Source organism: Mobula birostris, chromosome 13, assembly GCF_030028105.1.
Source record: "Mobula birostris isolate sMobBir1 chromosome 13, sMobBir1.hap1, whole genome shotgun sequence".
In the NCBI taxonomy this organism is placed as follows: Eukaryota; Metazoa; Chordata; class Chondrichthyes; order Myliobatiformes; family Myliobatidae; genus Mobula; species Mobula birostris.
Genome location: NC_092382.1, coordinates 104,239,976 through 104,262,854, shown reverse-complemented (window position 1 = coordinate 104,262,854; position 22,879 = coordinate 104,239,976). Strand labels below are relative to the sequence as shown.

The window sequence follows — 22,879 nt, the reverse complement described above, 5'->3', positions numbered from 1 at the left end:
CTCAGGAACCGATCCTGAATCTAAGGAACATTGAAAAATGATCACCAATGCATCCGAAATTTCCAGAGCCACCTCCTTTAGTATCCTAGGATGCAGACCATCTGGATCTGGGGACTTGTTAGCCTTCAGTCCCATCAGTTTACTCATCACCATTTCCTTCCTGATGTCAATCTGTTTCATTTCCTCTGTTACCCTATGTCCTTGGCCCATGCAGACATCTGGGAGATTGCTTGTGTCTTCCCTAGAGAAGACAGATCCAAAGTACTTATTAAATTCGTCTGCAATTTCTCTGTCTCCCATAACAGTTTCTCCCAATTCATTCTTCAAGTGCCCAAAATTGTTCTTAACTATCTTCCTTCTCTTCACATACCTAAAAAAAAAAGCTTTTGCTATCCTCCTTTATATTCCTAGCTAGCTTGCGTTCATAACTCATTTTGTTCTCCCTGTATTGCTTTTTTAGTTAAGTTCTGTTGCTCCTTAAAAATGTCCCAATCATCCGTCTTTCCACTCAAATTAGCTCTGTTATACTTCGTTTTAATGCTGTGCTATCTCTGACTTCCTTTGTCAACCACTGTGGCCACTTTCCCCCCCTTTGAATCCTTCCATCTCCGGGGGATGAACTGATTTTGCACCTTGTGCATTATTCCCAAGAATACCTGCCATTGCTGTTCCACTGTCTTTACTGCTAGGATATCGGACCAGTCAACTTTGGCCAGCTCCTCCCTCATAGCTCCGTAGTCTCCTTTGTTCATCTGCAATACTGACACTTCTGGTCTGCCCTTAACACTCTGAACTTGCAGATAAAAAACTATTCATATTATGATCACTACCTGCTAATGGCTCCTTTACTTCAAGATGACTTATCCAATCCTGTTCATTGCACAACACTAAATCCAGAATAGCCTTATCCCTGGTCGGCTCTCGTACAAGCTGCTCCAAAAATGCATCCCGTAGGCACTGTACAAACTCCCTATCCTGGAGTCCAGTAGCAACCTGTTTTTCCCAGTTCACCTACATGTTGAAATCCCCCATAACTACTGCGACATTTCCTTTGCCACATGTCATTGTTAACTCCCTTTTCAACTTGCACCCAATATCCATGAAACTGTTTGGGGGCCTGTAGATAACAGCGATTAGGGTCTTTTTGCCCTTACTGTTCCTCAGTTCTATCCATACTCACTCTACTTCTCCTGATTCTACGTCCCCCCTTGCAAGGGACTGAATCTCATTCCTCACCAACAGGGCCACCCCACCCCCTCTGCCCAACTTTCTGTCCCTTCGATAGCACGTATACTCCTGTACATTGAATTCCCAGCTCCGATCCCCCTGCAGCCATGTCTCCGTTATCCCAACAACATCATAGTTACCCTTTCGCACCGAGCTTCAAGCTGATCCGCCTTTTTTCTGACACTTGGTGCATTCAGATAGAGAATTTTCAACCAATTTCTCCTCTCTCTGTTTAACTCGCTGCCTATTGTGCAGAACCCAGCTCCCCGAACTCTCACCTGGCTATACGCCCCTTGAATTTTGTTGTCCTTCTGAAATTTACTTACTCTTTCTGCACATTTAACTCCATGCTCCGTCAGACCATCCCTCTGCACATGTATCCTCCTTATCACTCGTTCCGCCTCACCTTTCTCTACTTCACACTTAATATTCCGGAACCGGAAGAAGGCGAGAGAAGGGGAGCGGGAGAAAATAGGGGCCAGGAGAGAGTAGAAGAAGGGAGTGGTAGGAGTTGGCGGACGGAAAAGAGTGGGAGAGATGGGGACAAAGAATGGCATAGATGGGGAAAGGTTTGTAGGAGAGTGGTGAGGGAGAATCGGGAAGAGAGCAAAGGAGGAGAATGGGGTAGGGGAGAGGAAGAGAGGATAGGGTGAGTAATGTGAGCGTGAAGGAAAGAGAAGGAAGAGAACGAGGATGTTGCCTGAATCGAGGGACTAATTTATGGAGAGAGGTCGGGCAGGTTAGGTGCTAGCGAGAGCAAGAATAGTCGGATCGGGCAGATGGAAGCGTGGCTGACAGACCGGTGCAGGGAGCAGGGTTTCAGATTCTTCAATAATTAGGATCTCTTCTGAGGGAAGTATGACCTGTTCAAAAAGGACAGGTTACACCTGAACCCGAAGGGGACCAATATCCTGGCGGGAAAGTATAATACAGCTGTTAGGGAGGATTTAAACTAATTTGGTAGGGGGATGGGAACCGGAATGACAGAACGGAGGAAGGGGAAAACAGAAATAAATCTAAGATAGTGAACAGTAAAGATGTCAGGAAAGACAGGCAGGTGATGGGGCAAATTTGTATCCATTGGGATGAGTTGCAGTGCAATGAAGTTGCTGTGAAATCAAAGCGTAAAGTATCAAAAACTGATCTTAAGGTGTACTTAAATGCACGCAGCATAAGAAATAAGGTGGATGACCTTGTCGTACAGCTACAGATTGGCAGGTATGATAATGTGGCCATCACTGAGACCTGGCTAAAGGATGCATGTCTCTGGGAGCTGAACATCCAAGGATAGACGGTGTATCGGAATGATAGGAAGGTAGGCAGAGGGGGAGGCGGACTTTATTGGGAAGAAATGATATTAAATCATTAGAAAGAGGTGATATAGGATCGGAAGGTGCAGAATCTTTATAGGTTGAGCTAAGAAATCGCAGGGGTAAAAGGACCCTGATGGCAGTAATTTTTTGGCCTCCAAACAGCTGCAGGGATGTGGAACTCAAATTACAACAGGAAATAGAAAAGGCTTGTTAGAAGGGCAGTGTTATGATAATTGTGGGGGATTTTAACATGCGAGTAGATTGGAAAAATCAGGTCAGCACTGGATCTCAAGAGAGAGAATTTGTAGAATGTCTGCAAGATGGCTTTTCAGAACAGTTTGTTGTTGAGTCCACTAGGTGATCGGCTGTACTGGATTGGGTATTGTGTAATGAACCGGAGCTGATTAGAGAGATTGAGGTGAAGGAACCCTTAGGAGGCAGTGATCATAACATGATTGAGTTCACTGTGAAATTAGAAAAAGAGAAGCCGAAATCTGATGTGTCGGTATTTCAGTGGAGTAAGGGAAATCACAGTGGCATGAGAGAGGAACTGGCCAAGGTTGACTGGAAAGGGACGCTGGCGGAATGGACAGCAGAGCAGCAGTGGCTAGAGTTTATGCGAGGAATGAAAAATGTGCTAGAGAGGTATATTCCAAAAAAGAAGACATTTTCTAGTAGAAAAAAGGATGCAACCATGATTGACAAGAGAAGACAAAGCCAAAGTTAAAGCAAAGGAGAGGGCATACAAGGATGCAAAAATTAGTGGGAAGACAGAGGATTGGGAAGTTTTTAAAACCTTACAAACGGAAACCAAGAAGGTCATTAAGAGAGAAAAGATTAACTACGAAAGGAAGCTAACAAATACTATCAAAGAGGATACTAAAAGTTTTTTTCAAGTATATAAAGAGTAAAAGACAGGTGAGAGTAGATATACGACAGATAGAAAATGATGCTGGAGAAATTGTAATGGGAGATAAGGAGATGGTAGAGGAACTGAACGAGTAGTTTCCATCAGTCTTCACTGAGGAAGACATCATCAGTATACCGGACACTCAAGGGTGGCAGGGAAGAGAAGTGAGCGCAGTCACAATTACGACAGAGAACGTACTCAGGAAGCTGAATAGGCGAAAGGTCGATAAATCTCCTGGACCAGATGGAATGCACCCTCGTGTTCTGAAGGAAGTAGCTGTGGAGATTGCAGAAGCATTAGCGACGATCTTTCAAAAGTCGATATATTCTGGCATGGTTCCGGAAACTGAAAGATTGCAAATGTCACTCCGGTATTTAAGACAGGGGTAAGGAAGCAAAAAGGAAATTATAGACCTATTAGCTTGACATCGGTGGTTGGGAAGTGGTTGGAGTCGATTGTCAAGGATCTGGTTACAGAGTACCTGGAGGCATATGGCAAGATAGGCAAAACTCAGCTTCGATTCCTTAAAGGAAAATCCTGCTTAACAAACCTATTACAATTTTTTGAGGAAATTACCAGTAGGCTAGACAAGGGAGATGCAGTGCATGTTGTATATTTGGATTTTCAGAAGGCCTTTGACAAGGTGCCACACATGAGGCTACTTAACAAGATAAGAGCGCATGGAATGACGGGAAAGTTACATACGTGGATTGAGCGTTGGCTGATTGGCAGGAAACAGAGAGTGGGAATAAAGGGATCCTATTCTGGTTGGCTGCCGGTTACCAGTGGTGTTCACAGGGGTCCGTGTTGGGGCCGCTTCTTTTTACATTGTACATCAACGATTTGGATTATGGAATAGATGGCTTTGTGCTTAAGTTTACTGACTAGAAGAAGATAGGTGGAGGGGCTGGTAGTGCTGAGGAGTGAGCAGGGATGTGATGTTGAGGCTCAATAAGTCGCTGGTGAGACCTCACTTGGAGTACTGTGGGCAGTTTTGGTCTCCTTATTTAAGAGAGGATGTGCTGACGTTGGAGAGGGTAAAGAGAAGATTCACTAGAATGATTCCGGGAATAAGTGGGTTAACATATGAGGAACGTTTATCCGCTCTTGGACTGTATTCCTTGGAGTTTAGAAGAATGAGGGGTGAACTCATAGAAACATTACGAATGTTAAAAGGCATGGACAGAGTGGACGTGGCAAAGTTGTTTCCCATGATGGGGAAGTGTAGTACGAGAGGGCATGACTTAAGGATTGAAGGGCGCCCATTCAGAACAGAAATGCAAAGTTTTTTTTTTTTAGTCAGTGGGTGGTGAATCTATGGAATTTGTTGCCACGGGAAATAGTGGAGGCCAAGTCATTGGATGTATTTAAGGCAGAGATTAATAGGTATCTGAGTAGCCAGGGCATCAAAGGTTATGGTGAGAAGGCCGGGGAGTGGGACTAAATAGGAGAATGGATCAGCTCATGAGACAATGGCGGAGAAGACTCAATGGGCCGAATGGCCTACTTCTGCTCCCTTGTCTTATGGTCTTATGGTCTTAATTCATGGAGCGTCGGGGTGACATTACAAAGCCGTATAAAACCACGAACAGTGAATGCGTACAGTTACTTTCCCTACACATGGAGGATCGAGGATGACAGTGCTGAGGTCTGAGGGCAGAGGGGAAATGGATTTTACTGAGGAGGCGTGTGACAACCTTTTATTACCCAGATGGTGGTCAGTCTATGGAACGAGCTGACAGAGGATGTGGGTCGAGGCAGATGCATGAGAAACTTGGTCACTCTGGGTTATGTCATGTGACACCCAAATGACGTCATTTCTACGAACTCGGACCTGTTTGTGCAGTGGTTGGCAGAGAAGAGTCAGAGCGGTAGAGAATGGGGGAGGGAGTCGGGGAGATAGAGAAGAGAGAGGGGGCGAGGGAAGAGTTAACGGGATAAGTGAGGGGGAGAGAAGGGGTAAGAAAGCGAGAGAGAGACTGAGAGAGAAGGGGGAGAGAGAGGACAGGAAAAAGTCAAAAACTATGGGCAGAGAAGGGAGAGCGCGATGTGCGCATTGAGCAGGGAAATGCGAGAGAAAAAATGGGGAAACAGAACGGGGAGAGATGGGAAGGGGAGAGGGGGAGAGGGTGTCGGGCGAGGGCGGACTGAGAGGTGTCAGAGATGAAGGAGAGGGGAATGGGAAGGGAGAGGGAGGGAGGGTAGAAGAGAGAACAAGAGGATTTCAGAGAGAGGGGAAAGAGCAAGTGGGGGGAGCGTCGGGGCGCGGGAGAGAGGGGTGCATAGAGCGGAGGAGAGGGCGTGCAGGGGAGATGAGCGCCAAATGTAAGGACAGAGAGAGGTGGGAAGAAAGGGAGGGGTGACGGGGTGCGGATGAGAGTGAGCAGAGAGAGAGGGAACCAGTGCGAGGCTGAACCGAGAGTGGCAGAGACTGTGACTGTGACAGAGGACAGACGAGAGAGAGAAGGAGGAACAAGACGAGGCGTAGAGAACGGGACAGTGGGAGACAGTAGGGGAAACTGTTAGAGAGGGGGACAGGGGAGAGAGGGAGAGAGAAGACGCGGTTAGAAAAGGAGAGGGAGGTGAGAGAACGGAAAAGAGGGAAAATTGTGCAGGATTAGAAAAGGGACAGAGTGGTTAAGATTTTACACCAAGCTCCCTCGTCACTTTCTCTCCCACTTTTCTCCCTCCTCACAACTCATCTCCACCAACCCCGCCCCACATTGTCCCTTCCTCCACACGGCACATCCCATGCTATCTCTCCCCACTGACACTTCTCACAGCACTCTCTCCTCAAACAATCCCACGGCGCTCCCTCAATTCCGCAACACTCCGCACTGACTATCAAAGAGAGTTTCCTCCCCATCACATCTCTCCCGCTTTCCCTCTGACTTATTCTCAAACAGTGAATCATTAGGGTCAACTGTGCTCTCTCCCTGAGATGTCTCGACAGGACTGGACACATCAGCTAAACACTGTCAAACCAACAAAGATAAAACTGACCTCGATCAGTCGGGGCCCGGGGATGAGAGCCGGACTTGAAATTAATGTCCGCATACGATACATCAGGTTCAGCTGGGGATAGAACAGTAAGGGTCAGACAGAGAGTGAAGCTCCCACCACACTGTCCTTTCAGACACTCCTGGGGTCAGACAGAGAGTAAAACTCCCACATCACCGTCCTTTCACACACTCCCCGGGTCAGACACAAAGTAGGGCTCTCTCCACACTCTCTCATCACAGACTAGCGGGATCACACCGTTGGATCACACAATCACGAGGACAGACACAGAATGAAGTTCCCTGCACACCGTCCCATCACACTCTCACCGAGTTAGACACGGTGTGACGCCCCCTCCACACCATCCCATAACAGAATCCCGCGGTCTGACTCCGCGTGAAGCTCCCTCCAGACCGTCCCATCACACACTCCCGGTGTCAGACAGAGTGAACCTCCCTCCACAACGTCCTATTACACACTTTCAGGAGAGACACAGGGCGAGCCTCCCTCCACACCATCCCATCAGACACACCCGAGTCAGACACAGAGTAGCCCTACCTCAACACCGTCCCATCACACACTCCAGGGGTCAGACACAGAGTGACTCTCTCTCCACACCGTCCTATCACACACTCCCGGGGTCAGACACAGAGTGAATCTCCCTCCGCACCGTCCCATCACACACTCCCGGGATCAGACGCAGAGTGAATCTCCCTCCACACCGTCCCATCACACACTCCCGGGGTCAGACACAGGGTGAATCTCCCTCCACACCGTCCCATCACACACTCCCGGGGTCAGACACAGAGTGAATCTCCCTCCACACCGTCCCATCACACACTTCCGGTGTCAGACAGAGTGAACCTCCCTCCACAACGTCCTATCACACACTTTCGGAATAGACACAGGGCGAGTCTCCCTCCACACCATCCCATCACACACAGCCAGTCAGACATAGAGTAACACTACCTCCACACCGTCCGATGAAACACTCCAGGGGTCAGACACAGAGTGAATCTCCCTCCGCACCGTCCCATCACACACTCCCGGGATCAGACGCAGAGTGAATCTCCCTCCACACCGTCCCATCACACACTCCCGGGGTCAGGCACAGAGCAAACCTCCTTGCACACCGTCCCATCACACACTCCCGGCGTCAGGCACAGAGTGAAGCTCCCTCCGCACCGTCTCATCGCACACTCCCTGGATCAGACACAGAGTAAAACTCCCTCCCTCAGTCCCTCTGCCCCACTCACCTCTGGAATTATACCGTGAGACCGTTTTTGTGAACTTCACATTCATACCAGTCTTGCTGAGGTCCATCCTGTCGAGAGTTCTCTGCGTTCTGAGCTCAGAAAGGGGAAGCAACCGTTGTCAGAGGAAGTCCGTGGTCAGAGGATGAAGGGCTCAGAAACAGAGAGACTGAGAGCAGGGGAGGAATTGCCGGGCAGGGCGAAGTTTGAGGATGTGAGAGCGGATGCGCTCGAGAGATGAGTGTTGCGGGGGAAGGGGTTGTGATAGTGAGGAGAAAGAGGGGGAGGGGGAAATGAGCGAAGGTTGGGGGAGGTCGAGAGGGAGAAATGTGTGACAGCGGACAGAAAGGTGGGAGCGGAGCGAAAGAGAGGTGTGATTAGAGGTAGTAGGGAATCGGTATAGAGAGCGGGGGAAACAGCGGGGGATATTTCAAGAGGAATTAGGGAAGGCAGTGAGAAAGCAGAGGGCGAGCTAACGGGGGAATGAAACGGAGAGAGGGAAAGAGACATGTAGGGGGCGAATAGTACAAGAGGAAGGAGAGAGAGTGCTACAGAGAGGGAGGAGGGATGCAGGACAGGGACGTTAGAGGGAGATAGAAAGAGAGGAGAGGGGAACAAGTATTGGAAAATGGGATTAGAGAGAGATGAAATGAGTGAAGAAGGAGTGAAAGACGGAGGAAGACGTGTCATTCATGAAGAAGGTCTGTTGTCCAGGAGAATTGTATCCCCTCCACAACAAACCGCACCCCCCCCCCTACTCGTATTTGGTTCCGCGATTGATCGTCGGACCCTGCCACTGCTCTGCTCATCGCCAGCGATTCAGACGCTCCGTTAGCGAGAAACCACAGCCCCAGGATAAACACCCAACCCCCATCGAAGTAAGCGAGCCTCCTCCCTCTGAGTGAAATAAACACCACCTCTGAGTCTCTCTCTTAAATCTACACCAAATTTACACCAGGCGAAGTCGCGAAAAACGGACTTGCCTCTTTGGTCTACGTAGCGCTCATCAGAGAAAACGGACATGAAGCTGTTGAAGTTTACAGGAAACCAACGCACGCTGATCCGTATCTACTGCTCGACTCTCATCTCCATTTAGAAAAGAAGTTTTGGGTTATCAGTTTTACAAAGAAGTCATGAAAGCGTGCGGCTGTACTGACTGGACCTTCATCAGACCACTATCTCCCTATCTATAGCCGATTAATGTATCTAACATGCTTCAATTTCGCAGTTCACTCCGGCTCCCGCCGTCTCTCTATCCCCTCCCTCCATAAACCTCTCTGTCTCACTTCCACCCTCAAGGCGCCTTCACTTTCTGTCTCCCCATTCCCTTTCTTTCCATTCTCTCCCGCTCATACTGATCTTTCACCTCATGGAAATGTGTCTGCCCTGCGAAGGGTCTGCCCTGCTCAGGCGCTTGACGTAGCGCGCCAAGGTTGACAACGGTTCCTGTTTCAGTCGAAGCAAGCATCTGAGAAGAAGGGAGTGAAGAAATCGGGTAGAAAAAGTCTTTTTATTTGTAAACACTGCTTGGGGAGAAGTGTCTGCACTGCGTAGGCCCGTGACATATCGCGCCAAGGTTTAAAAACAGACCACCATATACAGCGGGCAGCGGAGTGAGACCGAGCAGAGTAGGAAGGCTTTGGCTCAACAGGCTTTGGAGAGAATAGGCAGGAAAGTTTTTTTTTTGTACAGTTTGTTTCGAGTAGAGAGAATTCAAGGCTTGATGTTGGAATGCTCCTCTTGCAGGATGTGGGAAGTCAGGGAGACCTCCGGTGTCCTTGACAACGACACCTGCAAGAAGTGCATCCAGCTGCAGTTCCTAACAAACCACGTTAGGGAACTGGAGCAGGAGCTGGATGACCTCCGGATCATTCGGGAGAATGAGGAGATTATAGATAATAGCTACAGGGCGGTAGTTACGCCAAAGGAGCAGAACACAGGAAATTGGGTCACTTTCAGGCGAGAGAAGAGGAAAGGGCAGGCAGAGCAGGATTCCCCTGTGGCCATTCCTCTCAACTACAAGTTTTCCGCATTGGATACTGTTGCGGGGATGACTTACCTGGAACAAGCTGCAGCAGCCAGATCTCTGGCACTGTGTCTGGTTTTCAAGTGCAGAAGGGAGGGTGGAAAAAGTGGAGAGCGGTAGGGACAAGGGACTGGATACTTACAGCTGCAGATAGGAGGTTCTGTGGACGTGACAGAGAATCCAGGATGGTTTGCTGCCTCCCGGGTGCCAGGGTCAATGACGTCTCTGATCGCTTGCATCACATTCTGAACTCGGAGCGTTTTCAGCCAGATGTCGTGGTGCACTTTGGTACCAATGACATAGCAAGGAAGAGTGAGGAGATCCTGGAGAGTGAGTATAGAGAGCTTGGTAGGAAGTTGAAATACAGGACCTCGAGGGTGGTAATCTCAGGATTGCTACCTGTATCACGTGCCGGTGAGTGTAAGAATAGGATGCTCTGGAGGATGAACAAACGGCTGAGGTACTGGTGTAGGGGGCATGGGTTCAGATTTCAGGATCATTGGAACCTCTTCTGGGGCAGGTGGGCCGTGTACAAGAGAGCTAGGTTACACTTGAACTACAGGGGGACCAATATCCTTTCTGGGAGGTTTGTTAGTGCTACTGGGGAGGCTTTGAACTAGATTTGCAGAGGGATGGGAACCAGCGTGCCAGAGCTGACGGTGGGGCTGGGGTGAAAATAAATGATGTAAAAAGTTAAAGCAAAGCCGCAAATAGAAAGGTAGTCAGTGTTGGTAAAAATCTTCAGAGGTGTAAATATTGGAATGATAGGAGTATGCGGGGAAGGCAGACGAGTTACGGGCGTGGATTGCCGCGTGGAATTATGACGTTATAGCAATCAGTAAAACTTGGCTACGGAAGGGGCGGGACTGGCAGCTTAATATTCCAGAGTTCCGATTTCTCAGATGTGATAGAGGCAGAGGAACCAATGGTGGGCAGGGGGGGGGGGGGGCGGGGGAGTGTAGCATTGCTTGTTAGAGAAAATGTTACAGCAGTGCTCAGGCAGAAAAGATTACAGGGCTTGTCTACTGACTCCTTATGCGTAGAGCTGAGAAACAGGAAAGGTATGGACACATTAGTGGGATTGCATTATCGACCACCCAATGGTCAGCGAGAATTGGAGGAGCAAATCTGCAGAGAGATAGCAGGCAACTGCAGTAAACATAAAGTTGTGGGGGTTGGGGATTTTAGTTTTCCACATATTGATTGGGACTCCCATACAGTTAGGGGTCTAGATGGGTTAGAGTTTGTAAAATGTGTTCAGGAAAGTTTTGTAAATCAATATATAGAGGTACCAACTATCGGGGATGCAATATTGGATGTTCTATTAGAAAACGAGTTAGGACAAGTGACGGAAGTGTGTGTAGGGGGGCACTTTGATTCCAGTGATCATAACACCATTAGTTTCAACTTTATCGAAGATAAAGATAGCTCTGGTCCGAGGGTTGAGGTTCTAAACTGGAGGAATGACAAACTTGAAGAAATGAGAAAACATGGATTGGGACAGCTTGTTGTCTAGCAAGGATGTGATCGGTAAGTGGGAAGTCTTCAAATGAGAAATTTTGAGAGTCGAGACCTTGTATGTTCCTGTCAGGATTAAAGGCAAAGTTAATAGGACTAAGGGATTTTGCAACTCTGATAAAGAAGAAGAGAGAGAGTTGTATGACATGTATAGGAAACAGGGAGTAAATAAAGTGCTTGAGGAGTATAAAAAAGTGAAAGAAATACTCAAGAAGGAAATCAGGAGGGCTAAAAGAAGACATGAGGTTGCCTTGGCAGTAAAAGTGAAGGATAATTAAAAATTTTTTATAGGTATATAAAGAATAAAAGGATTGTAAGGGATAAAATTGGTCTTCTTGAGGATCAGAGTGGTCGGCTATGTGCGGAAACAAAATAAATGGGGGAGATCTTAATTTTTTTTTTTTTTGCATCTGCATTTACTAAGGAAACTGGCATGAAGTCTATGGAATTAAGGGAAACAAGTAGTGAGATTATGGAAACTGTACACATTGGAAAGGAGGAGGTGCTTGCTATCTTGAGGCAAATTAAAGTGGATAAATCCCCAGGACCTGACAAGGTATTACCTCGGACCTTGAAGGAGACTAGTATTGAAATTACAGGGGACCTGGCAGATATATTTAAAATGTCGGAGTCTACGGGTGACGTGCCGGAGGATTGGAGAACGGCTCATGTTGTTCCTTTGCTTAAAAAAGGATCAAAAAATAATCTGGGAAATTATACGTCGGCATGTTTGACGTCGGTAGTGGGTAAATTATTGGAGGGAGTACTACGAGACAGAATCTACAAGCATTTGGATAGACTGGGACTTAATAGGGAGAGTCAACATGTTTTTTTTTTTTTGCGTGGTAGGTCATGTTTGAACGATCTATCGGAGTTTTTCCCTAATGCGACGATACAACGATTGGAGGTGAAGTGGACAGTAAGGAAGGTTTTCAAAGCTTGCAGGGGGATTTGGACCAGCTGGAAAAATGGGCTGAAAATGGCAGTTGGAGTTTAATACAGACAAGTATGAGGTATTGCACTTTGGAAGGAGAAACCAAGGTAGAACATACAGGGTTAATGGTAAGGCACTGAGGAGTACAGTGGAACAGAGGGAGCTGGGAATACAGATACAAAATTCCCTAAAAGTGGCGTCACAAGTAGATAGGGTCGGAAAGAGAGCTTTTGGTACATCGGCCTTCATTAATCAAAGTATTGAGTATAAGAGCTGGAATGTTATGATGAGGTTGTAAAAGGCATTGGTGAGGTCGAATCTGGAGTATTGTGTTCAGTTTTGGTCACCAAATAACAGGAAGGATATTAATAAGGTTGAACGAGTGCAGAGAAGGTTTACAAGGATGTTGCCGGGACTTGAGAAACTCAGTTACAGAGAAAGGCTGAATAGGTTAGGACTTTATTCCCTGGAGCGTAGAAGAAAGAGGGGAGATTTGATAGAGTATATAAAATTATGATGGGTATAGATAGAGAGAATGCAAGCAGGTTTTTTCCACTGAGGTGAGGGGAAAAAAAAAAAGCAGACGACATGGGTTAAGGGTGAAGGGGAGAAAGTTTAAAGGGAACATTGCGGGTGGGGGCGTGCTTCTTCACACAGACAGTGGTGGGAGTATGGAATGAGCTGCCAGATGAGATGGTAAATCCGGGAATAAAGTGGGCAGATACATGGATGGCAGGTGAATGGGGAGATTTGGTCCATGTGCAGGTCAGTGGGACGCAGAAAAGGGTTCGGCACTGCCAAGAAGGGCCAAAAGGACTGTTTCTGTTCTGTAGTTTTTCTATGCTTTCTATGCTTTCCTTGTAATTATCTATCTGAGCTCCCAGAACTTGTCATGGTCCGGTTCAGCGAGCCTTATTCCGGTTTTCCTGCTATTCCATGTTTTCATCGGGTGCCTTAATTGAGGCACCTACTTCTCGTTTTGGGCTGGCGCATGAATACCTCTCAAACCAAGGATTGCCTGCTGGACTGTTCGCTTCCGCTTCCTTGTGATCGCTCGCCTGAATCCCCGTCACGTACAACCGCCAGAGTGAAACCGGAGCCTTGTCACGCCAAGATAAGGAACCACCAATCGTGGAGTTTGGAACTAACTTTTTGTGTCCCCTTCTTTAGTGTCCGTGTCCATGATGAGTTCCTGCCCTAGGTCTGGTTCCCAAGGAGGGGTTCTGACTCTGTGTAAAGCCCCGGCCCTAAGTCCATTTCCCAAGGAGGGATCCCGGCTCAGTGTTCTGTGTTCCTGTGTTCCAAGTTCCAGGTGCCGTGTTCCAATCCTGTCCAAGTCAAGGCTTCGTGTTCTCGTCCTCTCCATGTGCCTAGCCCAGCCCCGGGAGTTCCTCGCCTAGCCCAGTAGGTCCTCGCACAGCCTCGGAGTACCTCTCCCAGAAAATGCTGGAGATTCATCGTCCTGTGCTGGATTGACCCATCCGAAACCTCGGCAGTTTACCTCGGCAGTCATCCGGGCCTTGCGTCCTAGAAAGCATCCCGGCCCTGCTTTCCAGAGAGGGTCCTTGCCCTCCGAAAGCATCCCGTCCCTGCGTACTAGAAATGGTCCCGGCCTTGCGTTCCAAGGAGGAGTCCCGGCTGCATACCCAAGAGTTAACAAGACACTCATCTCACCCCTCCCCGTTTCCGTCACTATCTGCCTCTTCTACACATCCCGACTCTCAAAACTCCGTCCCCTACACTCATGTCCGCTATCACCTCGTTCCCCAACCCTTCTCTCCGTGTCCCAAAATCAGTGCTTCTCCAACAGCCCTCAACGTTTCTGTCATCGCTTTCCCTCCTCTTCACCCCTCCCTGTCTGCTTCCATATGGAATTCTGGGAAGAAAGGGGGAGAGGTGACGTCTGGATTTACATAACATTTTTTTTGCAAGAAATTGGCTGCTGATGGTAACGTGCCACCAGCGCTGGTGGTGGAGGGATACTCAAGGAAACGTCTAAGTGGCTCTTTAACAACCATGTGGTTGGACGTTGAATGGAGTGAGATGGAATTCAGTATAAATGGTATATCACAACCTTCGGGCCGAAGTGTCTGTTCTGTTGTGTGATTTACGTCTTCTGCTCTGTAGAAAGAGCAGAGACTGATTTAAGCTCATCGGGTGGGAAGAGCAGAGGGTTGGGTAGAACAAGGAATTTGACGATTTATCGGCAAACAGGGGACGGCCAGTTCACAGACGGCATAGTCTGTGAACAAGACGCACATCGACATCGTCTTCAAAGGGACACTGAAGTACCCCTTGTAGTCTTTTTGGTGTCACCGACAAAACCCTCGCAGTGACGCGAACAGGCCCCTCTCGTCTTAACGACACACCGACAGACCCTGCACTGCGACACATAAACGTCCTTGCCGTGTGAATAACACCCTCCTTCAACAGAACCCCTGTCCATATCCGTCAAACACTCCCTCTCCTACACTACTCCTCATCCCCGTCACACATTCCCTTCACTGCGCTACTCCTGTCTCCGTCACCCCCCCACCTCTTACAAGCTAACCCGTCTCCGTGACACACTCCCTCCCCTCCATACGTCACCGTCTCCTCCATCCTCCACCTTCGCTACTCCGCTCCCTGTCCGCGTGACCTGCTCCATCCCATAAACCCCAACCCGTTTTCGTCAACCTCTCCTTCTCCTATATTACTGCCTGTCTCTGTCACACGCACCTTACACAAAACCCATGCCCTTTCCGTCAGCCCTCCCTCCCTTACAGGCTGCACCCGGCACCGTGATTCATTCCCACCCCGACACAGTTCACTTCTCCCTTATCCCCTACTTTCCTTGCGCCCTTCCCCATCTCCGTTACCTGCTCAATCCCATAAAATGATCCCCCTCTCCGCCACCACCCCATTCACCTTCCTTTCAATGTCACAGGCAATTGTGGGGGCTGTGAGTGAGAGATGGCCTCTGGTGTTACACCTCCCCCCTTCCACCGGATATCTATCACCAGGTTCTGAGCCTCGCCAAGCTCTGCACGCACAGGGCGGTCACGTGGTGGAACAACACTTACATCAGTGACTGCAGTTTCACCACCCTTTCCCTGGCCTCCTCTCTCCTCCCCTTCCTTCCTCTTCTCGCAGCACACCATCCGGTCACACACACACACCATCTCTGAGAAACACACACAACTCGAGAGTACTGGAACGCCGAAGTGCTGGGTATTGGTGAGTGGGGAGACGGGGAGATGGAGGGAGCTGCGCACTTTTTTCTGACTCCAGTACAGTGTACTGCGATGGTACGGGAGGTAGTTCACATGTCTGACACCGGCAGTGTGATGGGATAATATTATAGGGGTTCCATGGTTGTCTGACCAAGGGAGTGTGTTTAGTTCTGTGTGGAGGGAGCATCACTCTGTATCTGATCCCAGAAGAGTGTGGTGCGACAGTGTGGAGGGAGCTTTATTCTGTGTCTGACCCCGGGAGTGCGTAATGGGGCAGTGTGGAGGGAGCTTCACTCTCTCTCTGAACCCGGGAGTTGGTAGTGGGACGGTGTGGTCGGAACTTCACTCTGAGCTGTCACCGGAGCGTCTGATAGGATTGTATTGAGGGAGCCTTCCTCTGTCTCTGATTCATAGCCATAGGTCAGAGGATTTCGGCGCTTAAACAGGCTGTAATATGAGTTAGGGAGCAAAAAAAAAATACAACTTACACTTTCTGCTCCAAAGGCTGCGATCTGAAAACCCTTTCTGTGGCCCCCACGCTCCTCCCCTTCCTTCCTCTTCTCTCGGCACAATGTTTCTTCTGTATGATTCTAAAGTGAGTGAGCAACCGGAGATCCTGGTCCATATAGGTACGAATGACATTGGTATGTGCAGGCAAGTGGTTCTGCAAAGTGAGTTCAGGGATTTAGCCATTATATTAAGGACAGGACAATTACCCCACCCACTGAAGTCAGAGCCAGGAAGACCATACACTTTAGCAAGTGGTCAAGAGTTGCTTTAGGTGGGAGGGCTTCAGAATGTGGGATCAGTTTGTTAAGTGTGCCCAGGACGGATTCTTGTCACAGTATGTGGACAGGCCGAGGAGGGGGGATGCCATACTAGAGCTAGTACTAGTTAATGAACCGGGTCAGTTCACAGATCTCTCAGTGGGTGAGCATCTGGGGGACAGTGACCTTTGCCATCGTTATTCACCAATGAGAGGAAACTTGATGATGGTGAGGCGAATATGAGTGAGGTTGATGTTCTGGAGCATGTTGATATTAAGGGAGAGGAGGTGTTGGAGTTGTTAAAATACATTAGGACGGATAACTTCCCAGGGCCTGACGGAATCTTCCCCAGGCTGCTTCACGAGGCGAGGGAAGAGATTGTTAATCCTCTGGCTAGGATCTTTATGTCCTCGTTGTCCACGGGAATGGTACCGGAGTATTGGAGGGAGGCAAATGTTGTCCCCTTGTTGAAAAAAGTTAGTAGGAATAGTCCGGGTAATTATAGACCAGTGAGCCTTACATCTCTGGTGGGAAAGCTGTTGGAAAAATTCTTAGAGATAGGGTCTAAGGGGATTTAGAGAATTATGGTCTGATCAAGGACAGTCAGCATGGCTTTGTGAAGGGCAGATCGTGTCTAAGAAGCCTGATAGAGATCTTTGAGGAGGTGATCAGGCATATTGATGAAGGAAGTCCAGTAGATATGATCTATATGAATTTAGGTAAGGCATTTGACAAGGTTCCACACGGTAGGCTTATTCAGAATGTCAGAAGGCATGGTATCCAGGGAAGTTTGGCCAGGTGTATTCAGAATTGGCTTGCCTGCAGAAGGCAGAGGGTCGTGGTCGAGTACATTCAGATTGGGAGATTGTGACTAGCTGTGTACCACAAGGATCTGATCCTGGAAACTACTTTTCATTATTTTTTATTAACGACCTGTACGTGGGGTAGAGGGGTGGGTTGGCAAGTTTGCAGACGACACAAAGTTTGGTGGTGTTGAAGAGATTGTAGAGGATTGTCAATGATTGCAGAGAAACATTGATAGGATGCAGAAGTGGGCTGAGAAATGGCAGATGGAGTTCAACCCGGAGAAGTGTGAGGTGATACACTTTGGAAGGACAAACTCCAAGGCAGAGTACAAAGTAAATGGCAGGATACTTGGTAGTGTGGAGGAGCAGAGGGATCTCGTGGTACATGTCCACAGATCCCAGAAAGTTGCCTCACAGGTGGATAGGGTAGTTAAGAAAGCTTATGGGGTGTTAGCTTTCATAAGTCGAGGGATAGAGTTTAAGACTCGCGATATGAAGAAAAAAAGGATGACAGGAGTGAAGGTAGGACCGATTAGAGATAAAGGTGGGAAGATGTGCCTGGAGGCTGTGGAAGTGAGCGAGGTCCTCAGTGAATACTTCTCTTCGGTAGTCACCAATGAGAAGGAACATGATGAATGTGAGGACAATATGAGTGAGTTTGATGTTCTGGAGCATGTTGATATTAAGGGAGAGGAGGTGTTGGAGTTGTTAAAATACATTAGGACGGATAAGTCCCCGGGGCCTGACGGAATATTCCCCAGGCTGCTCCACGAGGCGAGAGAAGAGATTGCTGAGCCTCTGCCTAGGATCTTTATGTCCTCGTTGTCCACAGGAATGGTACTGGAGGATTAGAGGGAGGCGAATGTTGTTCCCTTGTTCAAAAAAGGTAGCAGGGATAGTCTGGGTAACTATAGACCAGTGAGCCTTACGTCTGTGGTGGGAAAGTGGTTGGAAAAGTTCTTAGAGATAGGATCTATAGGCATTTAGAGAATCATGGCCTGATCAGGAACAGTCAGCATGGCTTTGTGAAGGGTAGATCGTGTCTAACAAGCCTGATAGAGTTTTTTAAGGAAGTGATCAGGCATATAGATGACGGTAGTGCAGTGGATGTGATCTATATGGATTTTACTAAGGTATTTGACAAGGTTCCACATGGTAGGCTTTTCAGAAAGTTAGAAGGCATGGGATACAGGGAAGTCTGGCCCGGTGGATTCAGAATTGGCTTGCCTGCAGCAGGCAGAGTGTGGTGGAGGAAGGAGTACATTCAGATTGGAGGATTATAACTAGTGGTGTCCCACAAGGATCTGTTCCTGGAAACTACTTTTCATTATTTTTTATTAACGACCTGTACGTGGGGTAGAGGGGTGGGTTGGCAAGTTTGCAGACGACACAAAGGTTGGTGGTGTTGTAGATAGTGTAGAGGATTGTCAAAGATTGCAGAGAGACATTGATAGGATGCAGAAGTGGGCTGAGAAGTGGCAGATGGATTTCAACCCGGAAAAGTGTGAGGTAGTACACATTGGAAGGACAAACTCCAAGGCACAGTACAAAGTAAATGGCAGGATACTAGGTAGTGTGGAGGAGCAGAGGGATCTCGGGGTGCATGTCCACAGATCCTTGAAAGTTGACTCACGTGTGGATAGGGTAGTTAAGAAAGCTTATGGGGTGTTAGCTTTCAAAAGTCGAGGGATAGAGTATAAGAGTCGCGATGTAATGATGCAGTTCTATAAAACTCTGGTTAGACCATACTTGGAGTACTGTGTCCCGTTCTGGTCACCTCAGTATAGGAAGGATGTGGAAGCATTAGAAAGGGTACAGAGGAGATTTACCAGGATGCTGCCTGGTTTAGAGAGTATGCATTATGATCAGAGATTAAGTGAGCTAGGGCTTTACTCTTTGGAGAGATGGAGGATGAGAGGAGACATGATAGAGGTGTACAAGATAATAAAAGGAATAGATAGAGTGGATAACCAGCGCATCTTCCCCTGGGCACCACTGCTCAATACAAGAGGACATGGCTTTAAGGTAAGGGGTGGGAAGTTCAAGGGGGATATTAGAGGAAAGTTCTTTACTCACAGAGCGTTTGGTGCGTGGAATGCACTGCCTGGGTCAGTAGTGGAGACAGATACACCAGTGAAGTTCAAGAGACTACTGGTGAGGCATATGGAGGAATTCAAGCTGGGCCTTATATGGGAGGCAGTGATTGAGGGTCAACATAGTGGGCGGAAGGGCCTGTAATGTGCTGTACTATTCTATGTTCTATTTCTAATAGTGTGTATTTTCCAAGGAAGGTAAGATTTGTAAAGAAGAGACGGAGGACGGGTTACACGAAAATTCGAGGGGTGCTCATATCTGATCAGAAGGATTTGCCAGGACTGTGCATGAGAGGTTGGTTGAAAATTGTAAAATTGGAGTTGCAAGGGGAATGTATTCACGGCTTCAGAGCAGTTAACGAGTCGGCGTGGATACCGATGATGTAAAGACTTCAGACAGAGGCAGGAATCAAAAGCTTGAGCATTGCGACTGGTGTCCTGAACTGTTTATACCTTCATCAATATGTTTAGTCACATCATCCTCGAAAAATTCAATCAGGTTCGTAAGCCACGACCTGCCTTTGACATAACGTGCTGACTATTCCTAATCATATTTTGCCGCTCTAAATCATTTCCTAAAGCTCCAGGACATCCTCTTTCTTTATGACCATATGCCCAAGCTTTTCCTTCCGCTGTATGTCATTCCTACAATCGCCAATGTTCTTTTCCATAGAGAATACTGAACAAAGTATTCATTAAGTGCCTCTGCTATCTACTCTGGATCCATATACACATTTCCATTGTCACACTTGATTGGTCCTATTCTTTGTCTTAACCTATTATTGGTCTGACCCTCATCCACTGAGAGACCAGACACCTGGCAAGGTGCATTTCCCAACACCAGATCAAGTACAGCCTCTCCTCCTTTAGCGGTGGGGATATCTCTGATCAGCAGTGCCACGTACCCACCTGCTTTGCCTCCCTCCCTGTGATTTCTGAAACCTCTAAATCCCTGCACTCTAAGTAATTATTCCTGACGTTGAGCTTCCAAGTCTCTGAAATGGTCAAAACTACTAAGGCATTTGACAAGGTTTCACACGGGTGGCTTATTCAGAAAATCAGAAGGCTTTGGATTCAGAAATGCCTTACCTGCAGAACGCGGAGGGTCGTGGTGGAGGGAGTACATAAGGATTGGAGGGTTGTGACCAGTGGTGTCTGAAAAGGATCGGTTCTTGGACCTCTACTTTTCGTGATTTTTATTAACAACCTGGATGTGTGGGAAGAAGGGTGGGTTGGCATGTTTGCAGAAGTCACAAAGATTGGTGATGTTGTGGATAGTGTAGAGGATTGTCGAAGATTGCAGAGAGACATTGATAGGAAGCAAAAGTTGGCTGAGAAGTGGCAGATGGAGTTCAACCCGGAGAAGTGTGAGGTGGTACACTTTGGAAGGACAAACTCCAAGGCAGAGTACAAAGTAAAATGCAGGATACTTGGTAGTGCGGAGGAGCAGAGGGATCTGGGGGTACATGTCCATAGATCCCTGAAAGTTGCCTCAGAAGTGGATAGGGTAGTTAAGAAAGTTTATAGGCTTTTAACTTTCATAAGTCGAGGGATAGAGTTTACGAGTCCCGATGTAATGATGCAGCTCCATAACACTCTGGTTAGACCACACTTGGAGTACTGTGTCCAGTTCTGGTCACCTCACTATAGGAAGGATGGAGAAGCATTGGAAAGGGTACAGAGGAGATGTACCAGGATGCTGCCTGCTTCAGAGAGTATGCATTATGATCAGAAATTAAGGGAGCTAGGGCTTTACTCTTTGGAGAGACGGAGGATGAGCAGATACATGATAGAGGTATGCAAGATATTAAGAGGAATAGATAGAGTCGATAGCCAGCCCCTCTTCCCCAGGGCACCACTGTTCAATACAAGAGGACATGGCTTTAAGGTAAGCGGTAGAAGTTCTAGTCGGATATTCGAGGAAGGTTTTTTTTTTACTCAGAGAGTGGTTGGTGCGTGGAATGCACTGCCTGAGTCAGTGGTGGAGGCAGATACACCAGTGAAGTTTAAGAGACTACTAGACAGGTATATGGAGGAATTTAAGATGGAGCCTTATATGGGAGGCAGTGTTTGAGGGTCAACATTGTGGGCGGAAGGGCCTGTACTGTGCTGTACTATTCTGTGTTCTATGTTCTAATAGTGTGTATTTTCCAAAGAAGGTGAGGTGTGAACAGAAGAAATGGAGGACGGTTTACACCTAAACTCGAGGGGTACTCATATCTGAGCGGATGGATTTGCCAGGACTGTGCATGAGAGGTTGGTGGAGAATTGTAAAACAGGAGTTGCAAGGTGAATGTATTCACGGCTTCAGAGCAGATAACGATTCGGCGTGGATACGGATGATGTAAAGACTTCAGACAGAGGCAGGAATCAAAAGCTTGAGCATTTAGACTGGTGTCCTGAACTGTGTATACCTTCATCAATATGTTTAGTCACATCATCCTCGAAAAATTCAATCAGGCTCGTAAGGCACGACCTGCCTTTGACATAACGTGCTGACTATTCCTAATCATATTCTGCCTTTCTAAATCATTTCCTAAAGCTCCAGGACATCCTCTTTCTATGTAACCATATGCCCAAGCTTTTCCTTCCACTGTATGTCGTTTCTACAATCGCCAGTGTTCTTTTCCATAGAGAATACTGAACAAAGTATTCATTAAGTACCTCTGATATCTACTCTGGATCCATATACACATTTCCATTGTCACACTTGATTGGTCCTAATCTTTTTCTTAACCTATTATTGGTCTGAACCTCACCCACTGAGAGACCAGACACCTGACAAGGTGCATTTCCCAACATCAGATCAAGTACACCCTCTCCTCCTTTAGCGGTGGGGATATCTCTGATCAGCAGTGCCACGCCCCCAGCTGTTCTGCCTCCCTCCCTGTGATTTCTGAAACCTCTAAATCCCTGCCCTCGAAGTAATCATTCCTGACGTTGAGCTTCCAAGTCTCTGAAATGGTCAAAACTACTAAGGCATTTGACAAGGTTTCACGCGGGTGGCTTGTTCAGAAAGTCAGAAGGCTTTGGATTCAGAAATGCCTTACCTGCAGAACGCGGAGGGTCGTGGTGGAGGGAGTACATAAGGATTGGAGGGTTGTGACCAGTGGTGTCTGAAAAGGATCGGTTCTTGGCCCTCTACTTTTCGTGAATTTTATTAACAACCTGGATGTGTGGGAAGAAGGGTGGGTTGGCATGTTTGCAGAAGTCACAAAGATTGGTGATGTTGTGGATAGTGTAGAGGATTGTCGAAGATTGCAGAGAGTCATTGATAGGAAGCAAAAGTTGGCTGAGAAGTGGCAGATGGATTTTAAATAGGAGAAGTGTGAGGTGGTACACTTTGGAAGGAAAAACTCCAAGGCAGAGTACAAACTAAATGACAGGATACTTGGTAGTGCGGAGGGGAAGAGGGATCTGGGGGTACATGTCCATAGATCCCTGAAAGTTGCCTCAGAAGTGGATAGGGTAGTTAAGAAAGTTTATGGGCTGTTAGCTTTCATAAGTCGAGGGATAGAGTTTAAGAGTCGCGATGTAATGATGCGGCTCTATAAAACTCTGGTTGGACCACACTTGGAGTACTGTGTCCAGTTCTGGTCACCTCACTATAGGAAGGATGGAGAAGCATTGGAAAGGGTACAGAGGAGATGTACCAGGATGCTGCCTGCTTCAGAGAGTATGCATTATGATCAGAAATTAAGGGAGCTAGGGCTTTACTCTTTGGAGAGACGGAGGATGAGAGTAGACATGATAGAGGTGTACAAGATAATAAGAGGAATAGATAGAGTGGATAGCCAGCGCCTCTTCCCCAGGGCACCAC

The 22,879-nt window shown here is 47.7% G+C and overlaps 2 protein-coding genes across 2 annotated transcripts in view; one reads left to right on the top strand and one right to left on the bottom strand.

Moving 5' to 3' along the window:
• The window catches only part of LOC140207265 (uncharacterized), a 225,897-nt gene that overhangs the window by 17,744 nt on the left and 185,274 nt on the right, over nt 1–22,879 (bottom strand). The window lies entirely within an intron of this gene.
• Nucleotides 15,315–22,879, top strand: part of LOC140207264 (uncharacterized) — a 48,149-nt gene continuing 40,584 nt past the window's right edge. The window contains exons 1-3 of the mRNA XM_072275718.1: nt 15,315–15,397; nt 19,254–19,354; nt 21,216–21,315. The gene's annotated coding sequence lies outside the window, so the exon portion shown is untranslated. The remainder of the gene's footprint in view (nt 15,398–19,253; nt 19,355–21,215; nt 21,316–22,879) is intronic.